The sequence below is a fragment of the Poecilia reticulata genome, linkage group LG2, assembly GCF_000633615.1.
Source record: "Poecilia reticulata strain Guanapo linkage group LG2, Guppy_female_1.0+MT, whole genome shotgun sequence".
NCBI classification, from domain to species: Eukaryota; Metazoa; Chordata; class Actinopteri; order Cyprinodontiformes; family Poeciliidae; genus Poecilia; species Poecilia reticulata.
The window spans coordinates 33,801,205-33,813,226 of NC_024332.1; the positions used below are offsets into that span (position 1 = coordinate 33,801,205).

The following is a 12,022-nucleotide window of genomic DNA, read 5'->3' on the forward strand; positions in this document are numbered from 1 at the left end:
TATATTTGGCTACACTTGTAGTTTAATGTACCATAAAAAGTTTCAGAAGGCGAAGAGGTGATAAGGTGTTCAAAGAAGTCATTAAGAAAGTACAAAAACAGCAAAGGGCTGTCAAAAGAGACTTTTTCAATAAAATCTTTCGATGGAGATAAAAATCCTGAATTGTCCATACCCATTGTTCTCCAGCCCCAGAACAGGTTTAGCTACAAACTCAAAAAAACATTAACTCAAAATGTGACAATTCTTTAACATAGCTGAAATGTTTCATTTCAGAAATCCACAAAATCTTTTCTAAAACGAACAGATTTGTGGACATTGGGCTGAAAGATCCTTTTCTGAGTATTAAGTGTTCAATCAGCTTGCCATAACTAGGGTGGCAAACTATTAGAATGGTGCTTGATGGATGACTATATTGACATTGAGGTAACCATGACTGTTTCATCAGCTTAAAAAAAGTACATTCGCAGTGCTGATATTAGCTTTTACATGACTGACACAAAATAAAAAGCATGATTTTAAGACCGGTCCCTGAGGGACACCATTAGTTAAACTAAGCCAATAGAAAGTAAAACCATCTGAACTGCCCTGTGAGAAAGGGATAATTAATTAAGCAACAGAATATAAAAAAACTTAACTCCTTAAGATAACTTTTGCATTACTGAATGAACTACCACAATGTAAATAAACTGAATTTAATTTCAATTATAATCAGAAGAATCACTTTTTGTGACATCTGTTGACAAGACGAGGAAAAATACTGGGCAATGTTGCTTGTCATCAAAAGTTTAGTGATGCAATTTGTTTTTTTTAAGGCTGGTGTAATTGTTTTGCATTTCTTTTACTGAAACTAAACTGAACTGAGCTGATATATTATTAGAAGAGAATCTTTTAAGATAGAAACTGATGGGAGTTTCTAGAATTCTGAAGAAAAGTAGTTGTAAGTAAAGTCCTCAGATTATTAGCAAAATAAACCAGTACAGGCAAGAGATGTGGAAATTACTTATGTTTACACTGCTACCTCTTTATGTGAGTCATTATAAAACAAGTTTGAGTAAAACAAACTCCACTAACAGCTACAGGTAGAAACAAAAAACATTATCCTAATTCTGACCTTCCGTCTGGATACAACCAATCCAAATTAGCTGGAACTTACTTGGGAATGACAGTTCACTCCTCCTTGCTCTGCAACCGTCTCATCTCAGTATCTACCAGAACCCGGCAGCTAGCCATCACTGTTTGCTAAATATGTCCAGCGGCTAATGAGGCTTGGTGAATGACAATAAGCAAACTTTCCTCAGAGGGCTGCTCTTCCTCTACGCAGGACCTGCTCATTGTCCTGTGACGGATTTCATAAGGGAATAGGAGAGTGCCAGCCCATCCTGTTTACGATGCTTCAAATCCCAGATCACAATTACTCGGCTCAACACACCATTGACTGAGCGCGCGAGGTTAAAAGCAAAGCTAGAAAGTGCAATTTGTGTACTTAGTTTGAGAATAGATTAAATCAGTTAAGAATGTGGCCCATTGTGATTCATTCAAGCCATAGAAAACCCAGATCGGTACTCAACTTTTTATAAATGAAAGCCTCACTCAAACACTTCTTATTGCATCAGTAGTGTTTTACACCAGTTCCACCAGGAATGCTCTTTGGTCCCATGTCACCAAAGAGCAAATTTTTTCAGTTAATATCAGCAAACCTTACATATATACATTTTTAATACCGACTCAGAAAATACTTCGTTGTGTGGCACACGGATATCTAAAAGGTCTTCTGGAAATCTGGTAGTCTTCTGAAAGCTCATGGAAAAAATATAAGATTGAGTCCTCATCCAACCTGGTGGCCTGTAACCAACAGAAATGAGCTTCCATGTTTAGAGATGCATAATTTATTGTTCACACTTTGTGTGCCAGTGTAATATTTAACTAGATGGGTTGCATCTCACAGCACAAACACTTGGGCACTTTCAGCGCCCAAAATGCTGAAAGTCACAGAGAGGTTTCGATAGCACATGAGTAACGGAGCAGCCCTATCACAACCGATCTGGTCATCGCAAGATTGTGGAGCCCTGTCTGTTTCATGTTGTATTTATATCCCAGTCAATTATCTTTCATGTTACCTTATAGAGTTTCATTGGCACTCGGGTGATCTTACAAAAGTAAACTAGAAATTATATTTCATGAAAAAATACTTCACTAAAAATAATTAATAGTGGAGGTGACAATAAGTGAGCACATTAGGATGTTTTTTCCCCCTCGCTAAACCAATGTAATACAGTTAAAGGTTGGATTTATCTCAATGTTTGAGTGAGACTGACTGCAGAAAAACAAAACAAAAAAAAAAACATTTTAATAATGTTAATCTTAACTGGAGCAGCCAGTAGTGTGGAGAGAACTTTGTGTTAGCATATTCCACAAAAAAATCTCACATCATAAATGGAGAGAAAGAAAGAAAGAAAAAGAGGTGCATTTTGGTAGGTAGTTCAATAACCTCTTCAAACTGATTCACTCATGAACCTTACTAACTCCGCAACTCAACAGGTAATGCATTTGCCAGGCAAAGAATGGGGATAATAGATTCCCTAATGCAATCAATCAAATCTGGCCAAATTCAAAACAAAAGCAAAACATGTTGTGTGCAGGCTGCCTTCTGTGGGTGTGCCAAATTTCCACACACACCCACACAGTCTCCTCTCCTCTGCTGACCACCTGCACACACAATACAAACAGTGTACATGACAGCTGCAGCACGGCGACAAAAACCCTAAATTTTCATACAACTAATAAATAAACCAAATGACTAAAAACCATCCTAGTTCTCTATGTTTGGGTGTACTGTTAGTGGGGACAGAAAAATCTCAACTAGGATGTAAATATAAAATAGGTGAAAATCCACTGAAAATAAAGTGTTTCAAACAGGTGCCATATCAGTGGCAATCCACAGAATGAATCCCAAGTATGTTCAGAACATGGGCTTTCCTCAAAAACCCCAGAATACCCTTCATTCATTAGGGATGAATCATATCCCTGTCTAATGGACTCATTAAGCCAGAGTAAACAAACACAAGGATAGAGTCCAGCAAAGTACTTTCAGTTTTTACCTCTGCAGCACACAGAGCTGGGTCGATGAGGTAATCCTGAGCTACAGTCTAAACAGACTTTATCTGAGCCGCACAAACAAAGATAAACCAATCAACTCAATCTGGGTTTGTATCAGTTCTCAGGTCTATGGCGTGTCCATGGCTGCATATTTTCCCAGTCTGTGTTGGCAGCTCTGTTGTTGCCGTTAAATGATTCACTTCAGAGCAGCAAGAAACAACTGAGATTTTGCAATAAACATGGACTGTGCAAATCAGGATTTCTGAAAGTCAAATCTATTTATGTGACTAGATCAAACTATGAGTGCAGTTCAACAGGATATGAGTTACAACACATGTGCATTAGTGCAGGAAAAACTTAAAACATTACAATGACAGATGCAAATGTGCTAGCCTGGCACCATTAGAGGGAAGTCTGTCATTGCGGTGCAATACTTCCCAACGGAAAAATGCAAAAAAAAGTCATGAAAAAAAACAACAACGTCCAAACAGGCTCAGGTCACAGGTGGTTTCTTTCACCATTATCACAGCTAAAACTGTTTTCGCTACTAATGTATTTTAAAACTTCATGTGAACCAGCAGCTACAATCAAAACTGTTTTCACATCCTTTTCTGATAGATAAAAACTTGGCAAATACGACTGTGAAATGTTGATACAGAAAAAACATGTGCCTGTCTATCCTGCCTTCAAAATAATCAGTAACTGCAAACTGTAGTCTTTATTCTACAACTCATTTTTATGCTGTTAATTTAGTATGGAATTTCTATATAGAGTTATTTTAAACGGCAAAGTGCTTCCTTTCCTGGGTAGTAGATGAATAAAACTAGTAAGACAGAACATATTTTGCTGCAGAATGTAATTAGCATTACATAAGAAAAGAATAGACATGTTAGCAGAGGGATGCCTTCCCAAGAACAAGGTTTTGAATGGATTATGCATGTGGGTTTGAATCAGCATTCCTCACCATCTTCTTGTCTTGGCCCGAGTGAGCCCAGCCAGGTTAGTGACAGAGTATGGGATTTTTCAAGGTCAGCTTAGCTCAGTCTGCCATAAATTATTAAACCCGTGCAAGCTCTGTAGCTGCACTCTTTAACACCATCTTTTTAGCCAAAATCCTTCGTTCCTGCGGCTTTATCTTATTCTGATACAGGCGAAATCAAAGAGTAAAAGTCGATCTGTAAAGTGGCAAATCAAAAAGAAAAGGTTGTCCTCTTTACTCTGATCCCCCTTAATGAAATCTTACCTCTCCTTATTAATGGTAATTTAAGATTTTATTATTCTGTGGTAAGAAAAAAAGAAAACGAACAACGAAGCATGTGGGCAAATCTGGTACAGACAGCACAAAAAACAAAATTAAGCAATAGTTGAAGTGAAAGGTGATTCTACAAATATTGACGCAGGAGAACTGAATAAAAGTTCAAGAAACAATTATGAGATTTTAATTTAAAAATAAAAGTTTGAAATCCATGTATCATGCATTTCTTTGTGTTGGTCCAACAACTAAAATGTCAACAAAATACATTAAAGTTTACGGTCGTTAAGTTAAAAGGGGTATACATTATTTTGCAACGGTATTTTGTTCAACTACTTCGAAAAGCATTTCTAGTTAGGACAGTATGAATGCCTTGAGGTAAGCTCTGCTTCCCTTCCCCCAACTTAACTTTGCACATTAATATATTGGGAACAGTTTGTTTGTGTCGGTTTGTTTTTGTTCCTGAGATTCTGTTGTCGGATAATGACACCACTACACAGCGCACATTGATTAGCTGTCGTTCTTGACTCCTATTTTCAGCCCCAACACGCTGTGTCTTTCAGGTCAGGTTATTTTTGCACTAACATTTTTGCAACACTGCAGCTAAAAGATCCGTCTTTGCATTTAAATTTGCAGCAGAGCTAACCAGCGAGAGTAAATCTAGACCAATACAAAGCATGGAGTCATCTTATTTCCTTTGTTGCATCTCTAAAGTCAGAGGAGAATTTGGTGCTCCCTGTCATGCACACATCTACACATCAGCCAGACACTTTTCCTAGGCAGAGGGATTAACTCTAATTCCCGACTACAGTGACTCAGTCTGGTGTAATCGGCTGTGCTTCTCTCAGTAGTAACAACCAGCCACTCACCTGCAGCGTAGGCATTCCTGCACTGAAATAGCACAGGGTGTATTAATAGCAAATAAAAAAAAAGAAAAAAAGCACTGGAAAATAATACAGGAGTCAAGTCTTCCAACAGGAATAAAGATGACAAATGGCTAGAAAGACAGAAGGGCAGACAGGTAGTCATACGCCACTGTGAAATTCTAACTGAATTAAAAGACTTTGAGAGTAAAGGTCAACAACTGACAGGCCACTGTGACTGAAGTCAATATGTCCCTGAGCAAATCAATACGGCTGTCCAAAGGACACAGTGACAAAGACATGGGAAACTACTTCTCTGCAAACATACATGTCAGACTCATAACAGGGTTATAATCTTTTATAAGAATGATTATGTGGGTAGATCCAGAGAATGAACTTGGCTGCTTTGCCTCCTTCATCCCGTTCTCCTCCCTCATAGGCCAGGCTCTGGGAACTGAGGCGTACGCACATCCAGAGCTAAAATTAGCTCTGCTGCAGCTGGAGGGCCAGAAGTGTTGGGATGGGCTGTGTTGCAGTCAAACACACATACACACACACACACAGTTCCACCAATTAGACTGGGCCAGAAACAGCACAGGTGACTGCTAACAACATCCTGTTCCCCTGCCTCCACTGCTCTGCAAACTGGGGCATACAAATGCTTCTGATGCAAATGATGTGTGGATACGCACCCGGCTACCAGATGCTGGGCCTAGCAAAAGTATTCGCAACCCTTGAACTTATTTTAATGGGATTTTATGTAATCAATACAAAATAGTGTGCAATTGTGAAGTGGAAGGAAAATATCACATCATTCTTATTTTTTTTATAAATGAAAAGAAAAAAACTCTAGTGTGGTGGAAAATTAATACTGCACACCACAATGAACACACCATCCTGGTCCTGAATGGTGGTGGTAGTATAATACTGTGGGGATATATTTGTTTTTACTAGCTCTCACAAAGAAGGTTTCGCAGCTGATGGGAGGATTTATGGAAGCAAACCAAGAAGAACATCTACTAAAGAAGGGATTCATGAGTTCAGTCCTTCTGAACTACAGTGGAACCCCCCCTAGCGGCAATCACAGACATTAGGGACCACAGCACCACCCTTCACCCCACCCCACCCCCCACCCGTACTGAGCAATTCCCTCTCAGGGAAGGCCCACACTGAAATGATTTGCATCTGGATATTGTGCTACTAACAACGCGTTCAGAGGCTGAACATTAACCATCAAAATACTGAAAGGTAAATGAGGCTGTTTTATGTTTTTAAATATAATTTGCCAAACTCCCCATTAAACAAATTAACTGAGTCTTTATGTTCAGGGATTTATTTATGGTAGAGTTGATAGAAATCGTAATACCAGCCACATGACCGCTAATCCTGCAGTGTTTAGCCCTGCTGCTGACTAAGCGTCCATGACGTCTCATACTTCAGAAAAAAGAGGGGGCAAAATGTGGAAAGAACAGCTACATAAGCTGCTCAGCACGTCTAACAATGGGCCACCTTGAGGTTTTGTGGCATGCAGAGACATTTAACACAGGCCAGGAGACCAACAAGAAGGGGGGTAGCTGGGATACCAAGGATGCTGTGAGGTCTCCAATCCAGCCAGAGGACATTAAGCTCCTTTTACTGAATATATGCATTAGAAAAATTAAACTAACTAAGCAACAGAGTGGGCGACAGTTGGCTCCAGTCATAGTGCTGGAATGAGGCAAAGAAATTACATTAGCAGGACAATGACAGAGTTCTGCAAACAACCTTAGCCAAGAAAATGAGTATTAACCACTGAGGTTTGGCCAGACAGTTTCTTCCTAATGAAATACCCAATCACTGCAGGCACTGAACCGCCAGACATCTAAAAATTATGAAATTATATAAACTACCTTTAACGTCCCGGGTTTTTCTTGTACATTTGACAGACTAGGTTGCAAACTCTTGCATGCATCGCTCCACTAAACAACTCCACTTTCCTTCCCCTTTTTTGCCATCATATCACACACACAAAAAAAGTTGGCAATAATTCAAAGGCTCTCTGGAATCAACCCGGCTTTGGCATCGGCTCAACTTCAGAAGGAGAGCGAGTCGTGACCGGCAAACAGAGCAGTAAAGCAGAAAGCTGACCAACAGGAGGGTAAAGCCCAGCAGGAAGCAAAGACTGTGAGGATGAAGGTTCCTATAGGAGCCTTACTGGACTCAGCATTCTATCCTAAAGATACATACAGAACCTATGTTCCCCTACACATACACACGGAGTCAGATATGGGGAGGAGATGGTGGAATGATCTTCCAGTTTGATCACTTAACATGCATTAAAGCCACCAGTAAAGTGTTCAGTTTTCCCTTCACACAAGAACCAGAGCGAGAAATGTTTTGGTGAAAGTACCACCTGCAACTTTTCAATGGGAAGTAAAATTAGAGCTAAAACAAACAGTTTATTTTTTCTATAAGCAGAAACATAGCTTATCAAACTTGGCCAAGAGCAAAGAGAGTTTTTCTATGGCTTAGTAGTGAATCGTTTGCTCATTTTACACAATGATCGCTTAGTTTCTGTTTTATCTGTTAGCAAAGTATTCGTACATGGCAAAGCAATTACATAAAGGGCTTTATGTAAGATAAAAATGGAAGGAAATTAAAAACAAATTGGAAAGGACAAGAGAAATGTGCAGGTAACAGCAGTGAAGTTTATTTGAAGGCCTGAGGAGATGATATTATGGAAATAATTATGACAAAGAGATCCAACTAAAAGTAGACAAACACTCTCAGAAGTATAAAGTGTTACAAATAAAAATAATTTAAGAAACTAAATAAACCCATAAAGAGACAATGCATTAAAATATTTTTAAAATTTTATGTGTACACACATTACAAGACATACTTTTTATTCAAACATATTTAGAATTTCATTAAATCCATTGGGGACTAATACTATGAAATACCAAAATGGAGTATAAAGCTAAACCAAACAGATTAATATTATGTTTAAAAACCCAATAAAATGTACCTTCTAGACATCAAGGCCTGTATAGTTATACAATTTCGGTGCTTCTATAAAAGCTAAACAGCGGTCATTTTATTCAGGCTTAATAGTACCTCTCACAACCTGCTTATTAATTTTGGTTGTCTCAAATAATTCATCCATCAGCATGCAACAAATCTTGAATTACCAAGCTCAGCCATAAACAAATCAGCTCCATTTTTTAAAAACCTTTCTTGCACGCAAGGTAATAGAAAAACCTGAGCCAGTTTTTTTTAGGCTTGACTTGGAGAGAATAAACACCTTGATCTCATCTCGTCTTAACTAGATGAGACTAGACTTTATGCTAGTGTCAGTCAAGCATCCCTTTCACGTCTTCAGCTTGTTCAAAATGCTGCTGCCCATCTTCACTGGTACACAGACATAAACACATCTATCCAATCGTCTCCTCCCTTGATTGGTTCCCTCTGCATCATGTAATAACTTTCAAATCCAAATGTTGGCTTATAAATGCCCTACTAGTCAATGAGGAGATAGAGATTTTTCTATTGTGCCTCCCAAATTTTGGAATATGTTGCCTTTAAATATTAGACAACTTTCCTTAATGTTTTTGTTTTTTCATAAACAGCTATTAAATATCTGAACAAGTGTACATCAAGAACACAGCTTCCTCTCTCTTAATAAAATTATTGTTCATTCAGACATCCCTCACGGTATCACCTCAGGACAAGAAACATCGCAACACTTTGCTAAAAAAAACTTGTTAAAATATTAAACAGTTGTCAGAGCAAGTGTTTCATATTTAGCTTAAATGATTGAGCTGAAACTGTCTGTGTGTGTGTGAGGGAGGACATGAATAGTGGAAAATGCCTCTCCGACAATTTACGCTGTTGTCCCTCAGCTGATTCCATGACGCCACTTTGCTTTTAGTGTGCACTCATCGATGAGCTGCTGAGATTCCTCTGCTTGGTCTGAGTTTATCACCAAAGGGGAATAGCGACTGGTTTCAGAAGAAATACTTTCTTTACTGCTGCTTTGTGTACAAGAGAACACACAAAAAAAAAAAAAATGAAAAAATTAGAGCATAAATGTTTGGGCTCCAAATATGTTCACATTGGTCAATGAGACCAAAGTTTGAAAAACGTCCAACCAAAGGGAAAAAAACAAAAACAACAACAATATTTCATACAAAAGCAGTCATGAGAAATGCTTGGTAAAGGCATTATTTAGATAAATTCTTTAGCCAGCAGCATGTTCACAAAGTGTTAAAACAAACATCAGCAAAGATCTTTATATTTTACATTAATTATCAATTATTTATCGAAGGGCTTAGCACGTGACGGAAATACCTGTTGAGAGTCATCTATTCACTGAGAACAGACAGAGAAGTGGATTAAAGTTTAACCACTTGACCCAACAACACAGAGCTGCATGAATAATGGAGAGATGCAAACGCAGCACTGACCAAAAGGAACCAAGGCAGGTCAAAAGCCTGTAGCACAATCAAGCACTCGTCCTTCACACCAGAGCAATAACAAAGATATTATTTTGATACCAAAGGAGCATGGAATGTGACCCAGGGATCCAGATTGTTATCCTGCTTCTTACCCAATCCTTACTGCCATTGTATATTAGAATGTATGTAGAAATTCCCCTTGGCCAACAACCTTGTGTCCACTACATTTTAAAGCCAAACTAAAAGTTGTTTAATAAATCCTTTTTACTGCATTAAATTCAGAAAACAGTCTCAACACTCATAAACATTTCTTCCTATAAACCATTACTGATTATATCTTATGAAATACAATCTAAACACGCTCTCACAGTTCTTTCATTTAAAAAAAAAAAGAAAAAGTGTATTCACGAACCTTCTTGCATTTCTATGTTGGGGTCAACAATCCTGGACGTTTCTGTCTGTTGATACAACTTGGACATTATGTTACGTTTTTCTGCAAAAATGTAAGAAATCACCAGAGCTACTGGGGTTGAACTTTGACTAGACAGGTTGATTTTTGAGAAGTAAACAAACACACACATTTTTAGTGTTTTGTGTTCAATCTAAGGTGAACCTAAGTGTTAAAAAAGCTTTAAAAGCAGCCCTGAGTGGTCATCTCCATCATATAGCTGGACCTATCCTCAAAAACCACCTTCTTTCTCACTTCAAAGTAAAATTGAACATTGTGTGAGTATCTGACTTTTTTCCTATGGACAGTCTAGCACACAAAAGACAAAAGTTAAACAGTAACTTAAAGTGGAAGTCCTTGCTGCAGGAGACAACACACGTCCTGCTGTTCTTCTCCTGTGAACTGCTGTTTGGCTCACAGAGCCTCATGTATATCAGAGACAGCCAACACACACTTCATATCTGGCAGTGCAGTAAGTCAGCAGTGGCATTGCTCTCCCTACATGCCAATTACACGTCCAGCTGACTGCATACAACAAAAAATAAAATGGCCTTTAATGACTCGTGAGGAAATCTAGAAACCAACTCGGATGCTTAAAGGGAGTTCACTGAAGAAATAAAACAAATGTATCTCCAAGCTGAAGGAGAACTGTGAGGTTTCTCACATGTTCAGCCTCATGGTGTGCAACAACATGGTAATTCGTCTTTTTTCCATTCGAAGAAGAGTAAAGGCAGGGGGGGTTCGTGTCTGCCTGTGTGACTCTGTGGGAGGGAGCACTGTACAGTGGAAAATAGTCCCCACTGCTAATCCATGCCAGGCTAATTACAGCTTTGATCCTCTGTGTGTGTGCATCACCAGTGGTGGGAGGGAGCTAACAAACTGTGAGGGTTCAATACAGCAACAGAGATGCTTTAGCTTAGACACACTTCGATATGCTCGCAACTGGTCCAGATAGACTACGTGCAAATAAACCTAGCTATTATTAATTACATCAAATACATAAAACTTTTGCTAACAGAAAGTTCACTGGAGTCTCTTGTATAGTGCACAGTCCTGCAGCTTCCGGTTGTATATTAAAGTCTTTGCCCTCATTAAAGATGTTGGGTTGAACAGATTACAGCACTGAGCAGCACATGAAACTCAACTCCTGCAGACGGGGACGCAGATTAAGTGGGTAAATGGAGTTTCTGTCTAAAATAGACCACAGCTCTGATGATAGCCCAGTCCCAAAACACATGGTAGCAGAGATGTAGCAAGGGAAGAAGAGGAGGAGGAGGAGGAGGAAGAAGGCAGCTGACGATGAGCAGCAGATGGCATGGAATTATCTAGATCTTCAGCTCTGCATCTTTTGCCTATTACATCATTATTGTAATGGCAGCTTATCAATGTAGAGCGTCATCATTTTAACTTATGTTTAATTAATTCACTGGTTCAGTAGCTAAAAAAAGGATAAATAATTAAATGTCTAAGGACGACATTGCACTATGAGACAACAATTTGACTAAAGTAAAACTAACCACCATCAGGAATGATGCATTTCTGTTTACAGGAGAGTTGCTTGAAGGCCCCTTTCCATCTTAAACAGCCGGGGTCTGCCAGGTTGGGCAAACAGAGCCAATGTGCTTTAAAGCAGCTGCCAATTTAATACCCAAAGGGCCCCATGGCGGTGCTGGGACATCTTTATTTACAGAGGAACCTCGGTGTCCAACAAGAGATTTCTTAGTTACACTATACATTAGCAGGGCACCAGAACAAAGACAGCATTTTGCAAATATAGTCGCATCCTTCGGTTGTTGTTCATACAACTTTCACTACCTGCAAATTCAGCTTCAGGTCTTCGGGGTAACATTTGGGCAGACATTTTCTCTCGCTCTTCTTCGCAAAATATCTCGGGCTCGGTCAGATGAAATGGAGAACATCTATGAGT

General features: G+C 39.0%; 1 protein-coding gene across 3 annotated transcripts in view; it reads right to left on the reverse strand.

The window, feature by feature from the left end:
- Window positions 1-12,022, reverse strand: part of LOC103461646 (protein FAM126B) — a 43,262-nt gene that overhangs the window by 29,992 nt on the left and 1,248 nt on the right. The window lies entirely within an intron of this gene.